This window comes from Schistocerca americana, chromosome 2 (assembly GCF_021461395.2).
Source record: "Schistocerca americana isolate TAMUIC-IGC-003095 chromosome 2, iqSchAmer2.1, whole genome shotgun sequence".
Taxonomy (NCBI): Eukaryota; Metazoa; Arthropoda; class Insecta; order Orthoptera; family Acrididae; genus Schistocerca; species Schistocerca americana.
Window position 1 is genome coordinate 425,915,771 of NC_060120.1, and position 26,587 is coordinate 425,942,357.

Consider the following 26,587-nt stretch of genomic DNA (forward strand, 5'->3'; position numbering starts at 1 on the left):
ACTGAGATTCACAACAGACATATTTTATCGATCATATGTTTAGAAATATAGAAACAATTTGGAACCCTAGTATTTCTCACCATTCACAACTACTAGTACAGGATGATTATAATTAAAGTTAAACTTTCAAACCGCTGTAAAAATAACGCCACTGGTCAGGATGACTTCAAATTGCAACGGAATATTATCGAAGAAGGGGGAAAATATTTGGCAGAAGAAAACTAAATAGTTATAAAATGTAGAAACAAATGGCGCTGTAAGTATCATAATTGAATCGTGGTCGACTCCAAGTGACAAATGAATCATACAACAATGCCTAAGATGTGTGTTTGACGTTAAACAACTGTATTACTTAGTGTACATGTGTGTACAGGTGTGATACCGTTAGTTACGTAAGCACATCCACCATCGCAAGGTCATATCACATCGAACGGGAATAATCGATTTTTAATTGTCCTAATAGCAAATAAACGGATGAAAAGGATCAGCCACATCGGTTTTTAATTGCCTTAGCGCAAAAACCACATTAAAAGCACCAATCACACCGGTTTTTAAGTGTCCTGAGGCCAAAAACCGCATAAAAAGCGTCAGCCAAACTCAAATCGGATTATTAATTTCCGTGTGACTGGCGCAAAACATGTTCAGTATGCTGTCCACCGTTTCCTGGAATTAGTTGAAATCGAGAAACAGCATGTTCCACAACTGATCCAAGCGTTTTCGGAATCACGTAGAGAGTGTGTTGTGCCATGTGTGCCTTCAATGCAGCTAAGTTTGCAATCGGAACACTGAACACAACATATTTCAGATAGCCCCATTTCCAGAAGTTACACCGAGTAAGATCATGTGATCGGGACGGCCAGGCTGTAGGGAAATGGCGGCTGATAATTCTAGTATATCCGAAATGGCGCTTCAGCAGCTGCTTAACCGGATTTGCAAAGTGCGGACATGCGCCATCTTGCATAAAAATGATCCCATCCACTCATCCACACTGTTGGAGAGCTGTAATGACGTGGTTGCGCAGAAGACACTGATAGCGCTTACCAGTGACGGTAGAGGTAACAGGACCAGAGGCACCTGTCTCTTCGAAAAAATATGGCTCTATGATAAAATATGCCTTAAACCCGCACCACACACCGATGTTTTCATGATGAAGTGATACTGGTTGATTTGAGGGTGGATTTTCCATTGCCCATGTTGGAAAATTCTGTGTATTGACATATCCTTGTCAGATGGAAGTGGGCTTCGTCTGTCCACAAAATCTTCCAGAGCGGATCATTGTCCACTTCCAAGCGAGCAAGAAATTCTACAGGAAATGTCGTTCTTGCTGGCAGGTCAACAGGAAGCAACTCCTGCACATAGATAATTTTGAATGATTAGCAAAGAAGGATGTTTCGTAGGATTTCACGCATCGTGCTCACAGGTATGTCCAATGTTCGGGCAATTCTCCGTGCCCTACTCTTTTGCACACCACCACTCGTCTCCTCCAGCATTGCTGTGGTGACTGCTTCCACTGACGATGAATCAATTATTTTCCTCCCTCTACCAGGTTTCACACCAAAGGAACCCGTCTTTTCGAATTCCCGAAAAGTTTTCTCCAGACCAACGCCTTCTTTACAATCCTTCTGCAGAGCGACGTCTGTACCGTCATCATTCTTGTAATATAATTTTACATGCAGAGTGCGGTCCTGCATTGAGATAGTCATAGCGAACGTCGCAGATGCGTAAGGAAGAGGCGGTCGCTGTGGTCGAGCAGTTCTAGGCGCTTCAGTCCGGAACCGCGCTGCTGCTGTGGTCGCAGGTTACCTATAAAATTCTTTTCACATTAACCTCCACACAAAATTCGTTTACATTTAATCTACCCACAAAATTCTTTCTGATTTAATCTAAGCTCAAAATTCATTCACATTTAGCGTAACCTCACAACAGAAAAATTCCTAAACCTCTCAACAGTAAAAATTATAATTATGTCATTCACATTCAGTGTAACGTCGCAATAAAAAAATAAATTCAGTAACCTGGTGATAAAACAATGTAACTAACCTCTCAATTAAATTGTCGCTCACTTATGACTTTTTCAATAATTCGCTGTGAATTTAACATGGTAAATTTTGGACGACAGCAGTGCTGCGTCATGGCCCTGAAAGATCATTCTGAATAAAAAAAGGAAAAATTCTTACCTCAATGAAGTCGCCGGATATATCTGCTCTTACAATAAATTTTTCCGGCACAGCTCTGTGCAATGGTGGCCGACCTATATGTCATTTATGAAAGGAAACAACTGATTTTTCTATTGCAATAATCTGGATGATCATGGATGGGAGAAATTAGTAAATTCTTTAAATTGAAATGAATGGTTGTTAAAAGTCACTTTTTATGAGAAAGATTATTATTACGAGATTTTTAAAACATTTACATGCGACTTGAGATAACATTACTACATATGCGCGAGGCTGCTTTTTACCTTATACAATAATACTCAGGCTCCGGCATCGCTGCACCGCGACCGGGCCAGCCAACACGATACACCATACCAGACCAGAGCAGACTCCAGACTACCAACAACTTACTGCTACAGCTACACAGTTCCTGCTGCAGTCAACACTGCTCTCTGGTCAGAGACCTTGCATTTCGCAGGCAGCGCATGAGCAATACATCGAAATTACATCTGCTCGGATCTCTTACATAACCCTCCACTGGGGGGGGGGGGGGGGGGGGGGGGGAGGGGGGGGCAAAAATTTGGCAGCGATGGTGAGTCAATTGGACTTGCCATGAGCAACAAATTTTTCTAGAATCTACTTAAATAACTAAGTTTACAGTCACAGAGTATATACATATATATATACACTCCTGGAAATGGAAAAAAGAACACATTGACACCGGTGTCTCACACCCACCATACTTGCTCCGGACACTGCGAGAGGGCTGTACAAGCAATGATCACACGCACGGCACAGCGGACACACCAGGAACCGCGGTGTTGGCCGTCGAATGGCGCTAGCTGCGCAGCATTTGTGCACCGCCGCCGTCAGTGTCAGCCAGTTTGCCGTGGCATACGGAGCTCCATCGCAGTCTTTAACACTGGTAGCATGCCGCGACAGCGTGGACGGGAACCGTATGTGCAGTTGACGGACTTTGAGCGAGGGCGTATAGTGGGCATGCGGGAGGCCGGGTGGACGTACCGCCGAATTGCTCAACACGTGGGGCGTGAGGTCTCCACAGTACATCGATGTTGTCGCCAGTGGTCGGCGGAAGGTGCACGTGCCCGTCGACCTGAGACCGGACCGCAGCGACGCACGGATGCACGCCAAGACCGTAGGATCCTACGCAGTGCCGTAGGGGACCGCACCGCCACTTCCCAGTAAATTAGGGACGCTGTTGCTCCTGGGGTATCGGCGAGGACCATTCGCAACCGTCTCCATGAAGCTGGGCTACGGTCCCGCACGCCGTTAGGCTGTCTTCCGCTCACGCCCCAACATCGTGCAGCCCGCCTCCAGTGGTGTCGCGACAGGCGTGAATGGAGGGACGAATGGAGACGTGTCGTCTTCAGCGATGAGAGTCGCTTCTGCCTTGGTGCCAATGATGGTCGTATGCGTGTTTGGCGCCGTGCAGGTGAGCGCCACAATCAGGACTGCATACGACCGAGGCACACAGGGCCAACACCCGGCATCATGGTGTGGGGAGCGATCTCCTACACTGGCCGTACACCACTGGTGATCGTCGAGGAGACGCTGAATAGTGCACGGTACATCCAAACCGTCATCAAACCCATCGTTCTACCATTCCTAGACCGGCAAGGGAACTTGCTGTTCCAACAGGACAATGCACGTCCGCATGTATCCCGTGCCACCCAACGTGCTCTATAAGGTCTAAGTCAACTACCCTGGCCAGCAAGATCTCCGGATCTGTCCCCCATTGAGCATGTTTGGGACTGGATGAAGCGTCGTCTCACGCGGTCTGCACGTCCAGCACGAACGCTGGTCCAACTGAGGCGCCAGGTGGAAATGGCATGGCAAGCCGTTCCACAGGACTACATCCAGCATCTCTACGATCGTCTCCATGGGAGAATAGCAGCCTGCATTGCTGCGAAAGGTGGATATACACTGTACTAGTGCCGACATTGTGCATGCTCTGTTGCCTGTGTCTATGTGCCTGTGGTTCTGTCAGTGTGATCATGTGATGTATCTGACCCCAGGAATGTGTCAATAAAGTTTCCCCTTCCTGGGACAATGAATTCACGGTGTTCTTATTTCAATTTCCAGGAGTGTACAAAAGTGCAGAACATGAAATGAAATAGAGTGCACATGCACTGAGTACAGAACATATCAAGCAATGACAAAATGTGTACGCAATGAGTACAAAACACATTAACAAATGACATAAAGTGCACACGCACTATATATGTCTCTACCATTTTACAAGAGTTAGGAAAGGAAAGGGAAGGATTACATCATGGTTGTAGCACAGTAGGTTACGCGTAGCTGCACTGAAAGTCCATATCTTTCTACAGAAGCACAACACCAAGTGAGACAATCTGAAGTTCTCTTCCCCGAAGTATTAATCAGTGTACCCAAGACACTGAAATGTCGTATTAACATTCAATGTTATCATGTTGGTAGTACATTAGGTACATCAAACAGTGGGACCATAATAACATCTCCATCGTTCAAAGTGGTGGACAGCATGATGTGTCAACACCACACTCTTGTAAGGTACACCAACGTAGAATTAGTGCAAAAACCAAATACAGTGCTCCATGATCATGAGGATAGACAGGACAAACGGATATTGCAGTAATTTCTGGTAATTAGGTCAGAAGGTGAAGGACATTAAGTCTTATGCTAGTCATCATTGAGAATTACACTAGTCTATCAACCTATTTGAGTAATTGTTAGCACTCACTGCCTAGTTACTAAACATTTCTGTACTATGTATGGAGTATTACAGAACATTATTCATAAGTCATCTGATTACACTAAATATTGGCACTCATTGGCCAGTTACAAACCATTTTTATGCATTATTCCGAAGTGATCATTCAAAGCAAGAGTTAATTAATGGCACACCATTTACATAATTCATCTAGTTATAGTAATCATTGGCACTCATTGGCCAGTTACAAACCATTTTTATGCATTGTTCAGAAGTCATCATTAAAAACAAGAGTTAATGAGTGTAGCATCAAGCTACTGGTATTCATATATAATAGCATGTAAGTGACATAAAACAAATTTAAAATATAAGAAACAGTGGCATTCATTGGCCAGTATCAAAGTATTCATATAGTTTTATAAACATTATTCAGTATTATTCAGAAGTCATCATTCAAGTGACATAGGACATATTTAAAATGTAACACACTGTAACTATTACTCAAGGTCTGTGGTTAGAAAACATCATTCAGTATTACTCAGAACTCATCATTCAAGTGACATAGGACATATTTAAAATTCAACACACTGTAACTATTACTCAAGGTCTGTGGTCCAATAATACATAGATATAATGGATTCAATATGACAAATATATTTAGTACTATAAATATCTCTTAAACTAGTAGCATTATATGGGACTGGTAATACTTTTTTTTTCTTTTTGTGCCAGCAATGCATTGCGTTGGGATCGATAATTAATTGCTGGGGCATGAAAATATTTGCTTTTGACTTATTGCTGCAAATAAGGATCAGTAACATCATTCGTCATGAGTCAGCTGTAGCAAGGTTATGAACGAGTAGAGTATATGTGATCACATTCATGAATGACACACACAAATGGGTAAAAAAAATGCAAGTACTAGAACAGGTTTAATAACTAACTGCTTATAGCACATTAATTTAATAAATAGCTTCTCCTGGAAAAAATACAAAATGGATTATTCAGCTGAAAGAAGAAACCCATATTATGCTGAAAAGTAGTGAACTTCGAATTAACAGGTAATGAAACGTGTACTCAATATGTATCTACTCTAGCTGTCCTTTCCAAAACATTCAGTCATTATACCATGCAACATAAGACATACTGTCAAAATGAACTGCAACAAATACTTAAATAACTAGATAGCATCTCTTAACTAACAGTAAATATATAAACTTCATCATTATCCTCATCTGCAAAGAAAAACTTCATTATTCATATTACTATAACTTCATCACTATAATCAGCTACAAAGAAAAACCTCATTATTCATATTAGCATATTCTTCATATAACTATTCATCATCATTCATTATCATCTGCAAAAAAGACATTTCATTATTCATTATTCATATTATCATTTACTCATACAACTATTCATAGTATAGAGTTTCTTATTTCTAGCATATGTCATCACTAAAACTAAGATGTGTAGTTCTGTCTGACAGCCTGCATCAATCGCCTTGTATTCTGAAAGAAAAAAATTTGTTAAGACTGTTATCATACGATGTGTATAGTATATTCTTGTTAATGCTTGTTAATTCTGATCCATTTAGTCTTCATCACAAGGTATTCCATTTTCTTTCGTTCATTCCGAAGGTGAAATTCCCATTTCATAGAAATCCACTGTGGTTTGTTTAATTTATTTCTTTTACACGTTATTGCTTTCTGAAAATGATGAATAAGGATTAATATCTTGCACTTATATCAAATACCCATTAAATAAAAACTGGTTTCTAGTGATATAATTAAGCATACAGCATAGCATGACAGAAAACGTATTATGTCAAAAACATAGAGAGTCTTCAGGTGCAAAAATGCACACGCAGTTTCATAATGCAGTACCCAAAAGTGTAGAATAGTCAAGATATTGAGATACCATAAGGAAAAATGTTAAAGTCAACTGGTATTTGTTATATCTTAACGATTTCGTAGTGCATACAAACAAAACAGGAAAACAATCATGCATACACGAAAAATGAAAAATGTGCACGGTCTGATGTGTAACGACAAGAAAAGCGACCTGTTAACCTTACTTTGCCGGGCACTTGCCAAGAAATAATATGATAATCATCAGTAATTGTTCATATAAATATAATTGTATAAGTGGTCATAAAAAAATTTGAAAATGGCATTACAGTGTGATAAATCATAAAGTATGTTCATTCAATAAAGAGTTTAATATTGGAGACATGGTGATTGCCTTTACTTTTTCTGGTTCTCAGAGTTTCGACGTGTACTACATTGGGGTGAGGAATGCTGCGAATTCTGTATGGACCTGCATATAGAACCTCAAATTTACTGCATCTACTCTTTCCTCTCTTCAATAAATAATGTGTGCGTACTAATATCTTCTGTCCAATGTGAAAGTCACGGCGTGTACAAACCTGTTTTTGCTGTCTTCTCCGGCGCTCTGCGGCACGTTTGATGTTGTTCAGCGCAATGTCAATTATTTCATGGTGTCGTAGTCGACGAGATGTAGGAAAGGATACTAATTCTTTAATTTTGTTAGGTGGCTCAACATTTTTCAGTATAACAGTCGGAGATAACATAGTAGATTCATTTGGTATGGAGTTAATTATATCCTGGAATGACAGTATGTGTGTATCCCAATCAATATGTTTTTTATAGTAGTATATTCTACATAGTTTACCAATTTCTTTCATTAGCCGTTCACAAGGGTTCGAAGAAGCGTGATACTTGGATATATAGATCGGAGAAATGTTTCTTGTTCGTAACATACGTGTCCAGATAGCATATCGAAACTGTGGTCCATTGTCGGAAATTACTTTCATTACATGTCCTACATGAAATAGAAAATGTTTTACAAATGCTTTCGAAACAGATTTAGCAGTAGCTTTGCGTAACGGAGTGAAGGTAACAAATTTCGAAGTGAGTTCAACAGCGACAAAGATGTAGCAAAAACCTCTATTAGTTCTGGGAATCGGACCAAAAATGTCTACAGCGGCGATGTGTCTCAATTTAACAGGTACAATGGGATGTAACGGAGGAATATGTGAAGTCGTGTCTGACTTAGCTTTCTGGCAGATTTTACATGACGCTAAAACTCGTCGAATACGTTTCTCCATGTTGGCAAAATAACAGTTCTGTCTAAGTATAAGAAAACATTTTCTGGCTCCGTAATGTGCGTAACTTAAATGAGTATACCAAATTAATTTATTAACAAGCTCGTCAGGAATGCATAGTAACCAATTGTTGCTGTCAGAATGAGAGCGGCGAAACAGAACGTTATTACGTACACTGTAATGGTTTCTAATGGTAACATTATTCCTATCTTGCCAAAGGTGTTTAATTTCTTTCCATACGTTGTCTTTGCTCTGCTCCTGTGCTATATCTCGTAATGACGACGAAATGAAATTTTTAAATGTAACTTGTTGAATATACATGACGCTAAAATTTGCTTGGCAGAAGTTGGTTCCGATGTCTTGCTGATTGTTGCTGAGAGAACGGGATAGTGCGTCTGCTACAACATTTTGTGTACCGGGAATGTGAACAATTGTAAAATTAAATTCCTGTAAATAAAGTTTCCATCTGCTTAACCTGTCATGTGTAAATTTTGCTGAAAGTAAAAACTGGATAGCTCTATGGTCTGTGTAAACAGTCGTATGTCTTCCATAAACAAAGTGCCGAAATCTCGTAAATGCCCATACAACACATAATGCTTCAAGTTCTGTAACAGAATAATTGCGTTCGGCAGGTGACAGAATGCGACTCGCAAAGGCGATGTTTTTAGTTACTGTAGAACCATCTTCTTCAATTTCCTGAAAAATGTGTACGCCTAAAGCGGTTTTAGAACTGTCGGTGGCAATGGAAAATTTTCTAGTAAGAAATGGATGTGATAAAAGTGGTGCAATCAACAAAGCTTGTTTCAGATTGACAAATTGAGACTGCGCTTGGCTATCCCAGGACCAAATAGTGTTTTTACTCGTCAATTGGCATATTCTAGGGGTGTCTAAAGCAGAGTAATGAATAAATTTACGAAAAAGTTAATTAAACCCAAAAAGCTGCGTAGTTGTTTCTTCGTCGTAGTAACAGTAATGTCACGTAAAGCTTGAAGTTTTTCCGGGTCAGGCGCAATGCCTTCTGCTGAAATTGCGTGTCGAAGAAATTTTATAAAAGTTTTGCCAAAGTGCGATTTACTGAGATTAACTGTGAGTCCTTGTGCACGAAAAGTTCGTAACAGTTGTTCAAGAGTCAAATTGTGTTCAGACCAGTTAGCTTCTGCAATAAGAATGTTGTCTACATACGTTGTGATTCTGTCTTTTAATTCTGTCGGAAGTATAGTATTCAAACCGCGAATAAATGCTGCTGAAGAAATAGTTAAACCGAACGGTAATTTACAAAATTGATAACAGTCACCAAAACAGAGAAAAATCGTGTACTTTCTACAGTTCGGATGGAGCTGAATTTGCCAAAATCCCGATTTCAAATCTAATGTTGAATAAATAGCAGTACCATGAAATTTCTGTAGACGTTCTTCTAGTGTCTGTGGGCGATCTGTTTCATTAATAATAATGTCACTGATGTGACGCGAATCAAGTACGAGGCGAAGTGAACCATCCTTTTTCGTAACATTATGGAGTGGGTTTATGTACGGACTAACTGGCGGTTCAATAATTCCTTGGTCAAGCATAGCTTGCAATTCTTTCTTAACTTGTTCTGTGTGAATATAAGGATTGGGATAATGTTTGGCTTTAAATGTGTCGTGCTGTTTAACTTGAAATTCATACATAAAACCGGACATAGTACCAGGGACGTTGTCAAAAACTGAAGCTTGCTGTAAAAGAATTTTGTGCAGTTGAGTACGTTCGTCGTCTGTATTTGTATTGCTCTGTTTAACTTTATCAGAAATCATTTGTATAACGTCATAGTCGGTTTCGTCTGGAGTATTACAGTTGTGTACGTACGTATCTGTGAACAATGTCAAATGACAGTCTATGTTACGTGACGCAGAAATGACCTCTGTCCGATTAATTGTTTGTTCTTCTGCAGATAAAGAGTGCTGAAATTCTAATGCCAGTTGTACATTTTCATCCTTTAACATTAAATAGGAATTTTGAAAGTCAATAATTGCGTCGTGTTGTACCAGAAAATTCGTACCTAAAATAACGTCTGTTGTCAATAAGGGAAGAATCTAAAAATCTGAGTGAAACGTATGACCTGCAATACAAAACGATAAGTGTGTCTGTAATTTTACATCTACTCCTCTACCTGATAGTGCTCCTTTTACTTTAGTTTCGCCTAATGGTAACGTAGGATAGGTATTCTCTTTGTTACATTCGTTGAAAGTTTCTTCATTTATAACTGACATAGGTGATCCAGAATCGATTACTGCTGAAAATTTGAATGATCCAATCTTTACTTCAACGACAGTGTGTGAAATGGTTTTTTGAATAACTGGTTTTTCCTGCAAAAGAGTGCCTCGAATGTCGTCAAAAGTAATAACATTTTCGTGAACAAAATTCTGTGTGTCAAAAGTATTGCTTGCGTTGCTGGAAGATGCAACCTGTACTGTATCTAGTCAAATTCTATCTGACGTGCTATTATTTGCCGGAGGATGCTGTGGCATTTCGACTATTTGTACTGTTCTGTTTATTTCGTCCTGACGCATTAGGTTCGGGATGATACCGACTGTCTGGTTCATTGATGATAATCTGTTGTTGCGGATGATTTTGCTGCTGGTAAGACCGACTGTTATTAAACGTACACTGAAAATTGTGCTCATTACATTTACGTCTGTCATGATAGTCATTTCTATACGGTGCATTGCGATATGAGTTAAAATAGTGTATTTTCTGTACGTACTGATTTTCTTGTTGCTGTGCGATACTATTTGGCGGAGCCGACGCTATACGTGTAGGCGGCGAAACATTAAAGCTTGGTTTACCTTGCACATTACATTGTTGGTTAGGTATGCTAACGGGCTGGTTTTGTTGTTGTGTGGAAAAGCCTCTATTGTTACCAAACTGTGTTAGCTGTTGCTGATAACTATGACGATGATGATTATTAAAATTTAATCACTTATTAAAATTATGCTGGTAGTTCTGGAGTGTCTAATGAAAACTGTCACTTCCGGTAAAACTTGTCATATCGGGTTTTCTTTACTCTTTCTTAATCCTAGATAGATCGATAGTTGAAGAGTTGCTTTGATAGATATAAAGGATAGTAAAAGAGAAAGCAGCAGTGCAGAAAACTAAAGATGAAATAGCACTACTACAGCTCGGGGCCCTGTGCACGCTACGGCACATATTCATGGAAGTGTAATGAATCCCCTGAGGTCAATTACGCGCTGCAAATAAATTTTTGATTCTGCGTTACAGGCAATGCCGGTAAAAATTCAAAAACAAATTGTTGTATCCAGGCCAATTCTAGATTCTGCATTACAGGCAATGCTGATGAAAATACAAAAGCAAATTGTCGTATCCAGTCGAAAGGGTGAATCTGTGTTCTGTCATTATTAAATACCTTAAATTTTCTCACGGATAGAAAGTGTTTGTAATAAAAATTATCGTCTCTACATGACTGAGCAGGTTCAGGTTTGTGTAAGAACCTGTTTGTCTGTGTCTCTTCGGATTCTAAGTCGTGTGGTCTCTGTAAATTACTTAAGTTATACTGGCTGTGTGAGTCTGACAAATGTTCGGAGAGTGGCGTATGCTGTGATGTGTTAAAGGCTGAAATATTTTTCATCTCCGTCACTTCGTGCTGTAAAGATGACAATTTTCTACGTAATGTATTATTGGACGAACCTATCTCACTGATCTTCTGCTGTTAATTTTGGAATTCGGGTGTTTGATTAAACGAAACAGGTGACGTGTGCTCATAAAAACATGTAACTGCATGTCCTACATATCGTCACCTCTTAGTGGTACCAAACCATGATAAGAGTTATCACTTCACTCAACAACTACGCTCAATGTAACATGATGAATTAAAGTTGACTCCAAACTTGGTTACTGACTTACAGTGCAGCTTACTGAGGTAATCTCTCGAGCGGAATCTCTATAATCATTGCAGCAATATTCTTTCGCGTGCTCCGTGCGTTAGTATTAAAAGTCGAAGAAAACATTTCTCGCTGAGGAAGGAATTCTAACTATTTCCAAGCACACTTAGCCCGATCTTGGAAAGCATACGAGAATTTCCATGTTCAGTCTACCACAAAAGAAGCGACAGAGAGAGATTCTTTCGGTAATATCTGGAATCACAAGAAAAGTCACATTATCTACCTTATACAAAGAGACTGATGTCGCAATTCTTGCACTTGGGAAATAAAACATTTCCTCATACATGATAATGTATGTCACTTGCATCTTTCCCTACACGGAACGTGCTTCAATTCCTAATTCTTTAAGTTCGTAGCAAATTTCCTTGCGCGCCTGTGTCTAATTTGTGTGCTGTAAAGGAAGACCTTTCTATAATTTTAACAGCAGGTAAGCATTCTACCAACTGATATAAATTGATGTTTTGTGATGTGCGTTTTCAGATTAATGACATATTTTTTTTATAATAATCAGATAATTTGTACTTGCATTTTAAATACTTGTAATTGATGTACCCACGGCATAGGTACAGACAAGCTCCAAAAAAATATCGTGTCTTTAGTCTATTATGCGTTATAAATCTTTCCATACTCTGGCGGCGGTTTTTCATTAAAAAAAGGGGATGAAGGAGGTCTGCATAACCGTGTGATTCTATAGTTTCAATGTTGTTCTGGGATTGTTTTTAACGTAGTCTGATTATCGGAAGTGGAGACTTTATTTCAGTTACGTTCTAAATCTAACCCGCATGCGAAACCCATGCAGGCAAACGTGGCCATCACAAAACTTAAGACGTCGCGCCGTCACCAACCAGCTGATCTCGGGCACCACGCTGTTCGCTGCCACCACTGCACGCGGGTATGCTATACCTCTCCATGTCACGTGGCCCCACTATCAGGAGCAATGCATAACACAGACGTCGCGTTACACCTTGGACGTAGTTCGATAGCCTGGAGGCAGCGAATTGGTAGACATATAACCAGGAGGGCACAACGACATGTAAATGACCAATAACCAGAAAGAAAAGAAAGCACACCAGATAACCAATACCATCAGACCGTACAAAACGACAAACATCTTCGTAAATTTCTGTTGGTGAAGGAATTTACAATTACGACACATCTCTGTGGAAGAAAACTATATTCAGTCCACAACAGCTCCCGAGCCGGCACAGTGCGACAGCATACTTGGTAGCTATGGGACGGCCATCGACTTGTGTCAACAACTTCAATGTAAGACGAGGACCCACAGTCCAATATACTTTTAATTCTGTTTTACTCTACGGTCTTCCCAACTGTTTGTGATGGCATTTTGTCTTTTTAGTCCGTTTAATTTCATGACATAGACTTTACAACCTGATGATGAGAGCATTGTCTCTTGAAACGCGTTGTTAAAATATATGTATAAGAATCGCGGTTGAATGCTATCAGTGATAACCAGTATAACGACAACTGCTACTTCGACTCCATAATGGATTATATTAAAACTATATTCATATTTATAATCAGGGATGAACAATCACGCATAAATATGTATTTTATTGCGGATCTATCTGAATTTCAGCTTTTCGCGGATGATGCTGTAGTATACAGAGAAGTTGCTGCATTAGAAAATTGTAGCGAAATACAGGAAGATCTGCAGCGGATAGGCACTTGGTGCAGGGAGTGGCAACTGACCCTTAACATAGACAAATGTAATGTATTGCGAATACATAGAAAGAAGGATTCTTTATTGTATGATTATATGATAGCGGAACAAACACTGGTAGCAGTTACTTCTGTAAAATATCTGGGAGTATGCGTACGGAACGATTTGAAGTGGAATGATCATATAAAACTAATTGTTGGTAAGGCGGGTACCAGGTTGAGATTCATTGGGAGAGTGCTTAGAAAATGTAGTCCATCAACAAAGGAGGTGGCTTACAAAACACTCGTTCGACCTATACTTGAGTATTGCTCATCAGTGTGGGATCCGTACCAGGTCGGGTTGACGGAGGAGATAGAGAAGATCCAAAGAAGAGCGGCGCGTTTCGTCACTGGGTTATTTGGTAACCGTGATAGCGTTACGGAGATGTTTAATAAACTCAAGTGGCAGACTCTGCAAGAGAGGCGCTCTGCATCGCGTTGTAGCTTGCTCGCCAGGTTTCGAGAGGGTGCGTTTCTGGATGAGGTATCGAATATATTGCTTCCCCCTACTTATACTTCCCGAGGAGATCACGAATGTAAAATTAGAGAGATTAGAGCGCGCACGGAGGCTTTCAGACAGTCGTTCTTCCCGCGAACCATACGCGACTGGAACAGGAAAGGGAGGTAATGACAGTGGCACGTAAAGTGCCCTCCGCCACACACCGTTGGGTGGCTTGCGGAGTATCAATGTAGATGTAGATGTAGAAGTATAGCCCTCATCAGTGCTTGGCATGATATTTTCTGAAGCATGCGATACTGAAATTGATGTGCTCGATAGTGACTGCAGGTCTGGCTTTAAAACTCATATATAGGTAGCACATGCCTATATACGCAGGATTTTTATCAGTTTGGTTACCATTAGGGATTGTTGTGCTCAGAGACCGTGAAATGATTATAATCAGGGCTGAACACACCACTCAGCAGTGTATCACCGAGTATTTTGTCGAGATCTAGCTAGATTTAGGCTACAATATAGCCATCATGAAGGATATATTCGAGTTTCTTCAGAACTTATGTATAGGATTCAAGAAAGACGCAACATAAAGCAGGATATACTGTCTGCCTGCTATAATAGCCGTTCTAGACGCTACAGTCTGGAACAGCGCGACCGCTACGGTCGCAGGTTCGAATCCTGCCTCGGTCAAGGATGTGTGTGATGTCCTTAGGTTAGTTAGGTTTAAATAGGTCTAAGTTCTAGGGGAGTGATGATCTAAGAAGTTACGTCCCAGAGCCATTTGAAACATTTCCTATAACATGAGACAGCTAAATATCTCGAAAACGACGGATTGCGCGAAAAAAACAACGTTTTATATTAAACGAAATCAGTCGCCCCTATGTCGGGGTTCGAAGGCGGCCACCGAAACTAAGTATTCTAGTGGATTAGCGACTGGCCACAACTAACTCCGTAGCGAACAGAAAATCACATTACAATACAAGTAGGTTATCTGCCAGATATGTCAACGTTTAACCATGTTACGTGTACTGTACATCACATTTGCAACACTCGAGTACCTTTTGAACATCAGTATCAACCGTTGGACGACAAAGATTTACATTTACATAGTAAATGTAATGTAGAATCAAAATGCAAAAATCGGGCGCTCATGATAACTAGACTTTTTGTCGTGTTTTAATCAATACTACTTCCTCTCAAGATATGGAAAGCAAAGAGCTTGCAGTACAAGAAGTCCACTGTCAGAGCTATCGGAACAATTGTTGCTTATTACTCGGTCGCTCCCAGACCAGGGTTATTTACCTCAGACTGATACATTTATCCGTCTTCATCACACCTGTAAATTTGTAACACCACGGAACCACCCTATGTGCTGATCCTTCTCTAACCATATTATATAGGTGATCAGAAGCAGTGTGGAAAGCTTGTTCTGAGAAATAACTTACGGAAAATTTCCATATGTTGTACCGTTTCACAGTTAATTAGGAGTGAAATTAGCCAAACAGGCTGTTGCGCGCCTAAATTCGAGCGGCCCAGCAGATACAATATGTGTCAGTCTCTCTCATGGAGTAGATGGTAGCGCACAAGATTACTTAGCCTCGGGTTCGACCTTTACTACCCCCTCGTGTCCTATTTAAGTATCACTTTTTTGTTCAGGTTTAGGATACCAAACGAAAAACAGGTTTGGCGCTATAGTCTCTGGCGGGAGGCATGAATCTGTGCACACAACGGCCTGATTGGCTAACTTCAGTGCTAATTAACCCGAAAACAGCCCAATGTATCGAATTTTTTTGATGGGTTTACACTATCCTGGAGACATACTGCGTCTCAATTTTATCTTCGATAAGGATAGAAGCTCAAGTAATGAATTGAAATTTGTGGCGAGGGTGGGAACTGTATCCGAGTCTCCTGCTCCCTAAGCAGATGAGTTATCCCCTACAACACCCTGGCATCGTGGCTATCACAGCTGCACATAATACACTAATCCAGTACCCTCCCTCACATGAACTTCACAAGTCAGCCCATCTGGATTTTCCCCATTACGTACAAAAATGGGTGCTATTCCAATATCGGTGAGCCGCGGAAGTACCGACGATTAAAGAAGAGGAAATCAACATGGATCGAGGAGTGATTTAATGTATAATGGAGGGCACTGAAGTAGGGTAATCCATGCAGCTGTGTTAACCACAATTCTAGGGTGACGTAATAGGTAACGCACGTGTCTAGGAAGCAGGAGACCTGGGTTAAGTTTCGGGCTTAGCACAAATTTTAGTTGACTATTTCATCCTCTGCCTTTATCAAAGAGATAGAATTCTTTGTTTCCTTAACGATTATTTCACAGCACAACCTACCCTTCAACATCTTTACAAGCTTTTCAGACTGTTTCTGAGCACCCAGTACGTCTCATCTTTATATCAGCGCTGTGCTTAAGTTTTACACGTGAAGCCTGAAGAAACTCGGTCTTCTAACCTAAATGTCGGTTATCGCGGCACATTTGAGGTCCCGTGACCCCTTCTGTTCGGCATGTGGCGCCGAAGCTGCAGGAGTTTCCTCATTGGGGGTGAGAGGGCGTGGGATTTGTCAAAGGCGTCTACTGCCAGCGCCACCGTTGTCCACGAGCTGGAGAAATACATATTTCAGAGTAATTCATTAACATTATGTTGGCAGAACAGCCAGTGTAGAAGACACAACAAGCAAAATAAGTTTTTTGTCCGTTAATATAAGGAATCACTTAGACGAAATTTTTATGAACTGTGTGGAAAAGATCTAAGAAGAAGACAAACGTGAACGTTACTTGATGTTACAGATCTTATTATGCAGATTTAAATTTCTCGTTTTAGTTGATTAAATTCCTTATTAAAACTCCTGCTGAATTCATATCCATAAGAAATTTCAGGGAGTTTCTGTAACGTTACTTTATATTCCATTTTATTAACAACCTTAATGGCCTGGCAGTGGCACAGTACACAGTACGTAATGTCACGGGTATAAGAGGAGCATTAGCGACCAAAACGTATACGGCGGTCTGCGACAACACCGACGAAGTTAATATTGCTTCACTGACAACAGGTCGGCTTCTGATGGTGATAACTGGTGCCGTTGTTTTGTTTGTCTCTGATGATGTTTGATACAATGGCTAGTGGTGGACATGTCGGTGATTGGCAAGGAGAGCGATAATGGTAAAAGGTAGTAGGAGGCACGGCATTTTTAAATGAGTTGAAGCGAATAACGACTAGGAAAGGATGACAGTGATTTGGAGCCCGATGGAGGTTCTTCGAAAAGAGGAAATTAAAAAAGTGGTATCTGTTCCTTGAAGGATGTGGTTATCGTACAGGTTCATAGAAACAATGACCTCCTAAACTACATCTGTTTTCATCATTTGGAATAGAAAACTAAAAATGTTTCGTCGTGAGTAGATACAGGTTGTGCAAACTTCCTAGAGACAATTTTATGAAGGCCCAAAGGAGTAGCAACCATGGGGAAAATACACAAGATACGGTTACGGCTGTTAATTATGTGTAACTTACGAGTACATAGGTGATGGACGTAAGGGTGTAATAAAAAATAGCTACATATGTAGATAATTCCTAATAGGAACCTAAGGGGCTTCACATGTGCCATAGCATTTTGTTTACATTACTTCTCAATCAATTATGAAGTTTAGGCAACTGTACGTATTTCATAGTTTAGTATGTTGATGTATCCCATTGTATCTTATATTAATTTACTCAGTCATATTTCAGTGCATATATAAATCGGTATACTGAAGTTACGTATTTCGTGTACATACGATATATGTTCGTGTATTATACTGTCGTCAATCCATTTCTAGGAAATTTATTTTTATTTTGCGACTTCGAACAGTAGCAGGATATGATAAAAATTCCAATAGCGTATCTTTTCTCTGCATTCCTTAGTCACATTTCTATATCCTGAACCAATTTCCCCATGTTTAGTGTAACAGATACTAAGTGCTGCGTACCTGTGAAACATCCTGCCCACATTTTCAAACATTCTTTAGGTATTCCTTACCTTTCAGTTAAGAGAGGACATCATGGCAGTAGCTGGCGGTGTGCTTTTCAGCTGTAATACTTGTACCGTATTAATATTTTCTTCACGATAGAGACGGGGAATAAATGTTGTTTTCGTCATGATAATAACACAGAATATTACAACCCTTGGGGAATATTTATTTCACCACTGTCACTTTACCCATTTGTTAACTATACCACTCCTCCCCTACCCTAACCCCGCCCCTATTTGACCACTAAACACAGTTGAGTGTCGTTCTCTTTTATTGTGCCATTCTTCTACGGACGTCAGTCTTCTTACTCAGTAGCAAATGGCTCTGAGCACTATGGGACTCAACTGCTGAGGTCATTAGTCCCCTAGAACTTAGAACTAGTTAAACCTAACTAACCTAAGGACATCACAAACATCCATGCCCGAGGCAGGATTCGAACCTGCGACCGTAGCGGTCTTGCGGTTCCAGACTGCAGCGCCTTTAACCGCACGGCCACTTCGGCCGGCTTATTCAGTAGCGGAATGCATTCAGTTTTTGTGCTTTATTCCCCTGAATGTAGATAATTGGCAATTAAGTAACTTATCTCACTTCCATAACTGCCCCCGACTTCTGTCTGTGATTTTTAGGATTATTGAAATTACGTTTTAATTATTCCGTCCAAAAGTTTTTATAAGATTTCCTTTCTTTGTCCACAACCACAATGTAGCCTAAAGCTTACGACTGGTATCCATCAACCGTGAAGAGTAATTTTGAGTTACTTCCTCCGTCACTTACTTGACGTACGACTTAAACTCCAGTAGCACTAAGGTGTAAACTCACGTCTTACATGAACTCCTGCATCACGGTATCTCACAGTTAGGGCCCCCACTTAATTTTATTTTTTGTAGATTACTCGTTTATGTCTGTCTGTATTGTGAGTTTCTGAAAACTCTAACCGACGAGCAGCGTGTAATTCTTCTTTGTTGGCGCAAAACAATCGTTGTAATATCATGGTTTATGTCTGCTCCGTACGGTGTACATATTGATAACGACTTCTCCATATTTAAAGGTAAACTGATTTTCATACACTTTCTTATCAAGCTTTCTTCCTTTGTTCTGTATATTATTCTAAATAGTTCATAAAGTAAGGAATTTTACCAAGGTCGCGATGTATTTTTTTATTCTGTACCAAAAGCCTTGCTCTTCTTGATAACGTCTTAATCTCAGACCGTACACCCAACGTTCTCAGTAATCTGTTGGATATATTCGTATCTTTCTCTTCCCCTACAGTTCGTGCATAATGCCAGTCTCTCTAGTGGCACGGAAGTTATTCTATGAACACGTATGGTGTCATCCCGCCGATTCGTATAGTTAGTGTTTTCTACAAATTTTCTTCTTCGTCGCATCTTATCTTATTTTAAGGATCATTCTGTAACACGATATCTCAAACGCTTGGATTCTCTTCTTGTCCAGTTTACCTGTAGACCATGATACTCTTCCATGCAACATTGTATCCCAGACAAACTTTTTCAGAAATTTCTTCCTCAAACAAAGGGCTACATATTGATCAGCCTGAACATTATGACCACCTACCTAATAGCCGGTGTGTCCACCTTTGTCACGGTTAACAGCAGCGACAGGTCATGGTATGGAAGCAATGAGGCCTTACTAGGTCGCTGGAGAGAGCTGAAACCATATCTGTATACCCAAGACACTTAAGTCCCGTAAATTCCGGGGAGGGCAGCGATGATCTCTGACGCCACGTTCAGTCAGATTCCACAATGTTCGACAGGTTCAGATGTGGCGACTTGGGTGACCATAGCATCATTTGGAACTCGCCACTGTGATCCTGGAACATCACACTCCTGGCCATGTGACATGGAGCATTATCTTGCTGAAAAATACCACTGTCGTTGAGAAGAAATGATCGCCGTGGAGACGAGTACATCGTCTTCAACCAGTGTACGATACTCCTTGGTTGTCATAATGCCTTGCAGGAGCTCCACTGGACTCGTGAATACCTACGTTAATGCTCCGCAGAGTATAGTGGATCCGCCGCCAGCTTGACTCCGTCCTGTAGTACGTCAAGGATCAGTTCCCCTCGCCCCCTCCCATCGGTATGATGAAAAAGTATCGGGATTCGTGAGACCATGCAACGCTCTGTCACTGCACCAACGTCCAGTGCTAATGCTCACTTACCCATTTCAATCATAGTTGCCGATGTCGTGGTGTTAACGTTGGCACGTGCGCTTGTCGTGGGCTGCGGAAGCCCATCGTTAGGAGTGTTCGGAGCACTGGTTGTTTAGACACACTTGTACTCCGCCCAGGATTAAGGTCAGATGTTAGTTCCTCTACACTTCACCGTGTGTCTGTTTTACCAGTCTGCCCAACCTTCGTTGTACGACATTTATAATGACGTCTAGATGTGGTTTCACCTTTGTTTCGCCACGTGTTGAAGACCCTCACCAGAGCACTACTCGAATACGCGACAAATAGTGCAGTTTTCGAAATGAAAACGATCGTGCCCAGCCTCCGGGCTATCACAATCTGATTGGTTCAAATGGCTCTGAGCACTATGGGACTTAACTTCTGACGTCATCAGTCCCCTAGAACTTAGAACTACTTAAACCTAACTAACCTAAGGACATCACACACATCCATGCCCGAGGCAGGATTCGAACCTGCGATCGTAGCGGTCGCGCATTCCAGACTGTAGCGCCTAGAACTTCTCGGCCACTCCTTCCGGCTATCACAATCTGGCCTCGGTCAAACTGTGCCTGACTTGCAGTCATTAATCGCCAGGTGATGCTGCTATAGCCTGGGCGGCTTAACGTTGATAGTAGGTCGGTGGTCATAACGTTCTGGTTATCAGTGTGTTTGATACTAGTAAACTTCTATTAGCAAGAATGCAATCGTTGCTCATCTCTTCCTTATATCCTTCTCGCTGCATATATTATGTATTTATTTATTTCACTAATACGTAATTTCCTTCATTTTATGTATTAAGTAAGCTTCGGTTTTCATTTTATATTTATCGCTGCTCTCATTTCTACTACTGTTGCCCTTTGGGCTTTGTTCTTAATCTGGATTCTACGGTCAATAGACTGTCCATTCGATTCAATACGACTTGTAACTGTTTAATACTTTCAGTGACAATAATAGTTTCATGTGGGGTGAAGTGTGATATCGAGGTCACGACATGAAAGCACGCTCTTGTGGGCAGTGGTGATTTGTATTTATGGTTCCGAGTGAGGGTATGGGGCCATCACAGCGCTTTCTTCGCCGGTCCCCTGGAGATTTCATCAGCGGGCAGCTGCTGCAGCCTTCAGGGAACGCGACGCGGGGCGGCTTTTGCGCAGCGGAGCTGCAGACCGTGAAGTGAGCAGGTAATGCCGCTGTCTGCCGGCGAACGCGAAGAGCGCTCCCCGGGGGGCCGCGGCGGCGACGTGACTGTTGCGACAACTTGTTGGTTTAGCGCGGAAGGAGGGCAGCGGCGGAGGACGGCGATAGCGTCCGACCTGAAGTATAAATGGAGACAGAAAGGGGACGGCGCGGTGACGACGAGAATTGTATTGCCAGCCAGCGTAAGACAAGGAAAGTCGCAGCAGCAACGACGAGGGCCATAGCTCCACAGCATGATGCAACTCGGTGTTCCCAATAAACGATACTGTCTTTTCATGTTCAAATGGCTCTGATCACTATGGGACTTAACATCTATGGTCATCAGTCCCCTAGAACTTAGAACTACTTAAACCTAACTAACCTAAGGGCGTCTCACAACACCCAGTCATCACGAGGCAGAGAAAATCCCTGACCCCGCCGGGAATCTTCTTTTCATGTGCTACAATCATTCGATAATAAAAAAATTAGGAGAGTCATCTGTTTCAAACGATGTTTCGCCTATCCAACACGTGGATAGACTTTGGAAATAGATACTCGGTGCCCCATTATTTTTACTATCCCCAAATAGCTTTCTGTCCAAATATGAAATAAAAAAATGTATCTAGCAAATGTTTAAGTACCACAGGGAATTAAACCTAACAGTACCAATGCATTTTCCATAACACAGACTACCAAATGCGGGGGGAGGGGGGGGGGATGTATTTTGTCCCAAACATAAAAAAATTTAAAAAAGCAATTTTTTAATTCATTGTAGAATTATATTGTTGAGTGGTAAATTCGAGGGCGAATTTCTCCGAAGAGTGGAGGAATGTTGAGTGGTACTTAAGATAGGTAAATAAATTAGAGAAAACAATGTGAAGTAGAAATCAGAAAATAAATGAAAAACTTAGTTTGGTTTAGAAGAGTTACACACTGGCAAACAGCGGGCAGAGCAGCAGTGGCAACGGCCGGCGCTTGCAAGTCAGCACGTTCAGGAGAAGCCATCGCCATCCCCACATAAGCGGAAACTGTCGATTCAGCTGTCAGGGCATCGCCAGACCGGCTCACGTGTTTCTCAATTGTCACATGTGATCAAAGACTCTCGCCTACATTCCAAGAGCCAATGACCGACGTTAAGAAGGTTCTTCTAGAAGCTTTTCAACGTGACAGAAGAGGCAATGACCAAGAAGTCGTTCACCTCCAGTGAACTGAAGTAAATAAATACCCAAGACGCAGTGGGCCCGACTGTAGTTTTCAGTTCAGTTTCGGTTCGAGTTCAGTTCCAGTACAGTTCAGTCGGTGCTGAAGAACGTCATACAGGAAGAGACTACATCGTACACAGAAACACCAAGTCCGCCGCTGTAATGGAATAGCAAGCAGCAGCCTCGCCGCCAGAAGACAGAAGTTAGAAGGTATTTGAAGACTGATTTTTACGTACCCGGGTGACTCGTGAGGATGGGAAGGAGACGGCCTCACACCAGCATTCATCTGTGAGCTGGTGATGAAGATCTGACAGCCATAGACTGGCAAGCTGGAGTCCGTTGTTCAAGTCCAGGACACTGGCCTTCCCCCGCCGCGCCGCTCCGCTGGCCGACGCACAACACTGACACACGCCGCCGCATAGGGAAGAGAAACACTGGGACGCCACATCGAAGGTATTACCCTCTGATTTACGACTTCGTTCTCAATAATTAAACGGGCCACCTCACGATGCGCGTCTCCAGTCAAATGGGGAAACAACGGCACAAGATACACACCGCCAGGCGTAATCAGACGCCACCGCCCACGCAGCAAAAGGCTTCGCAGACGACACAGCTGCTGCTCTCCTAGCCAGAACAATCCAGTAAGGAAACCATTGTACAAATCTTCCAATAAAAGTTGTCTTATGTAAAAATGCTGTTTCATTCTACCTCATACCCGAGCCAAGGAAGAACCCACCCTGCCCACATGTTGTTAAGAGAGAAAAAGTAATTTATTTAGTGTTTTTCACCCTGACATAATGTTTTAGAATCAAATGCCCTTTGCAGTAATGCTCATCCTGACAACTGACTAGCATCAAATGAGGTTACCCAGTTATAATATTAACGACATACTTTTTAGAGGGCTACTGATCTGTAATCAGTGTCCAGCAGCTGAAAATACATTTCAGTGTGCTCTTAGCAATAACAACGCATTTTCAATTACATGTGCTACCGACTTTGTCATCACCACTAAAAATTTATAAAAGGAGCAAACTTCGTTCATTGTTATTGACTTTGACTCAAAGATACTTTTTAAATAGATATAGATATGTAACTAAGACCTTGAACCTGGAAATACTGAATATGACCTTCACTGAGGAAAGTGACATCTACTGCTGAGACTTAAATTTTTGTTATGTTTAACTGAAAAAAATATGTGTAATGTCTTAGAATAATTCATTAAAACAATAAATATTTTTTCAAGATATTAGAATATAAAGAAACTCAGAGATATTTTCGAAAGGAAGCCATAAAGTACCAACCACCACTTGGAATGGCGAAGGTTGGCCGTCGTAATTTAATATATTATTATTGTTATTATTATTTTTTGACTGTTGCCGACTTACGTGGTGGGCCTTTAAAAAAATGATATTTCATTCAATTTTGATTTGCTGTTAAATGCTTTTGTGAAGTTCTCCTTTTTAACAACATTAATCTTAAATTATTTGTTTTATGCCAGTTTATAAAACAGTGGACACTTTCAGTTTTGTTCCTAACAATGTTGTTCAAGAAGAGCTTCTAACTGGTCCAATTACATTTGTAGGATGCAAGATTAATTTTTCGTGTACTACAACGGAGGTTGTACTACAACGGAGGTTGTTACTGGCAATTGTTGGTTAACAGTTGCTATAGTACGAGGTGCTGATAAGCCATTATTAGGCTTAGAATCTTATTATGACAGAGACATTATCGCCTATCGTACCTTTTCTATTGGAGTTAAGGGAGATAGGAATTATGGTACAGCTGTTGTACTTACTGGTAAACCATTTTCTTTATACTCAAGAAACAGGAGTTAGTTCACTTTAAAGCAAAAGATCTTTAGTTATTAATTACAATTGCGGCCCACACGCGCGTGAGAGTATTTTGTCTTACCTCTATATTGTAGTCGGAGTCCTGGCTCTGGCTCTCGGCTGTGGTACTGAAAATAAGAATCTTAAAGCTACGTATGTTCTGCAACGTCGGGCGGCTGTGGAGAAAAATTAATATTATGTTAATAGCGGGCGAGTTTTTCGCTTTCGCTAATTTTCCATAAGTTAATATCGCCACGTAATGGCGTCGTTGGCTGCATCGTCCGCTGCGATTGCTGAACTGTAAATTACTTGAATGCAGGTTAATTAAAAGAAGGCGGACGTGAAATCGGGATCACCTCTTACAAATTAAAAGTGCACAATAATATTAAATCAATATATTATCTGCTTAATTCATACAAATATGCTTACATTTGCCAGCACTCGCAAGATGTCCGTCTACACGCAACCAAGACAAGAGAAGAAGTGAAGACGACTAAAAACTTAACAAAAGAGCGTCTCTTGTCATCTCTTTAGGTCATTTTGTTATATTTCTTTGCACTCGAAACTTAGACAGAGAAATTATTTTTTTACGGCTACATGATAAAAATATATTATACAATTTTTAAATATGTCTTCTTTATAAATACTGTTTTTTAAAATATTTTCGTATTATTTCACTGGGGACGCTATATTGCCCCCCCCCCCCCCCGAAATGTTTATGTCATAAAAAATGTTCATGTTTTTCGACATAAATATTTCCTATTTCCTGTCCACAGTGTCCACGCTCAGATTTTTCTTTCACAGTTTACATATGTCACATCGTATGTTTAAGTTGTTGTAATTACTGAGGTTTGTTGCACACAAAGTGTAATACAGATGAAGTTATTTACATAACAATATAATCTACAATTGGTTACGTATACAGTGATGTACAAAAGGACATAGAATACAATTAGTTTCATTTTGGCTGCTTCTTTTTAGGGTTGCAACTTTTGCAGTGTTCAAAGGTATACTATCACGAGTTAGTCCATAATACTTGAAGTCCCAAGGGTGCCAACTGTTCGCTCCCCATTTGGCGCAGCCGTGGGGAAACCCCGGGGAAAACCTCGGTGGAGCGACAGACTAACTGCTTTGGTTACTTTCACTTAATTGTTTCTGGGATGTCATTGGAGTACAGGATGTGCATACATTACAAATAATTTTTTGTTGCACTATGCAGAAAATTAGGTAATCATAACAATATATCGCCGTTATTGAATACGGTGTCGTTGATGGTCTACGCCGCGACGTTTAGCTCGCGACGGCGCCGGGTGGTGTGTTCGGTGCTCGGCGTTCGCGGCGGCTGCGGAGAGGTCAACGCCCGCTCGACGCCAGCGTGTCTCTCGCCGTCGTGGAACGTCAGAATCAGCTGATCGGCTGCACGCTTGGCGTTGCGCTTCCGTCTCGCCCGGGCGTGGCGGAGTGGGATGATATTCGCCCCCCGCACTTGTTGGCAGGAGTCAGCTCTGTTACGCATCTCCGACATAGTACATGAAACATACACACAACCAACGTAATATTTGCTTGCAGCTGCAGATGGTTACGCTAGTGGGAAAGAAGCATTTATTAGTGCGGCGTTGTCAAGTTTTCGCCAGTTTCCGAGTGTCAAGCTAGCACTGTCTTGCAGAATACATGACATGGATCTTCTCCCGTGAATGAAGTTTTGATGCGCCGCTGTTTCCATTACACGTCGGTTTTGTCGTGATAAAATTATTTATGTTTTTGCCGCACTCGCAGGCACTGGTGAATGTCCCAGTACGAGCTTAGCACAAACATTCGCCGTTTATGCGGTCGCTGTTTTGCAACAGTCCACGCATCGCATTCCAATCTCGCATTATTGTATTCACTGAAATTACAGTCTGTCCCAAAAATATTGACTGTGGGTTCACTTCACGTTAACAGTTCACATTTATAAGCAAATTCACAGTTTTTCGTGCGTAATATTAGCGTTTAGCGTCCTTACCGCTGTTGAACGTTCAATACTAGCACTTCACTGTCCGTATCAAAGTTTCATCTTCACAGTTTTTCA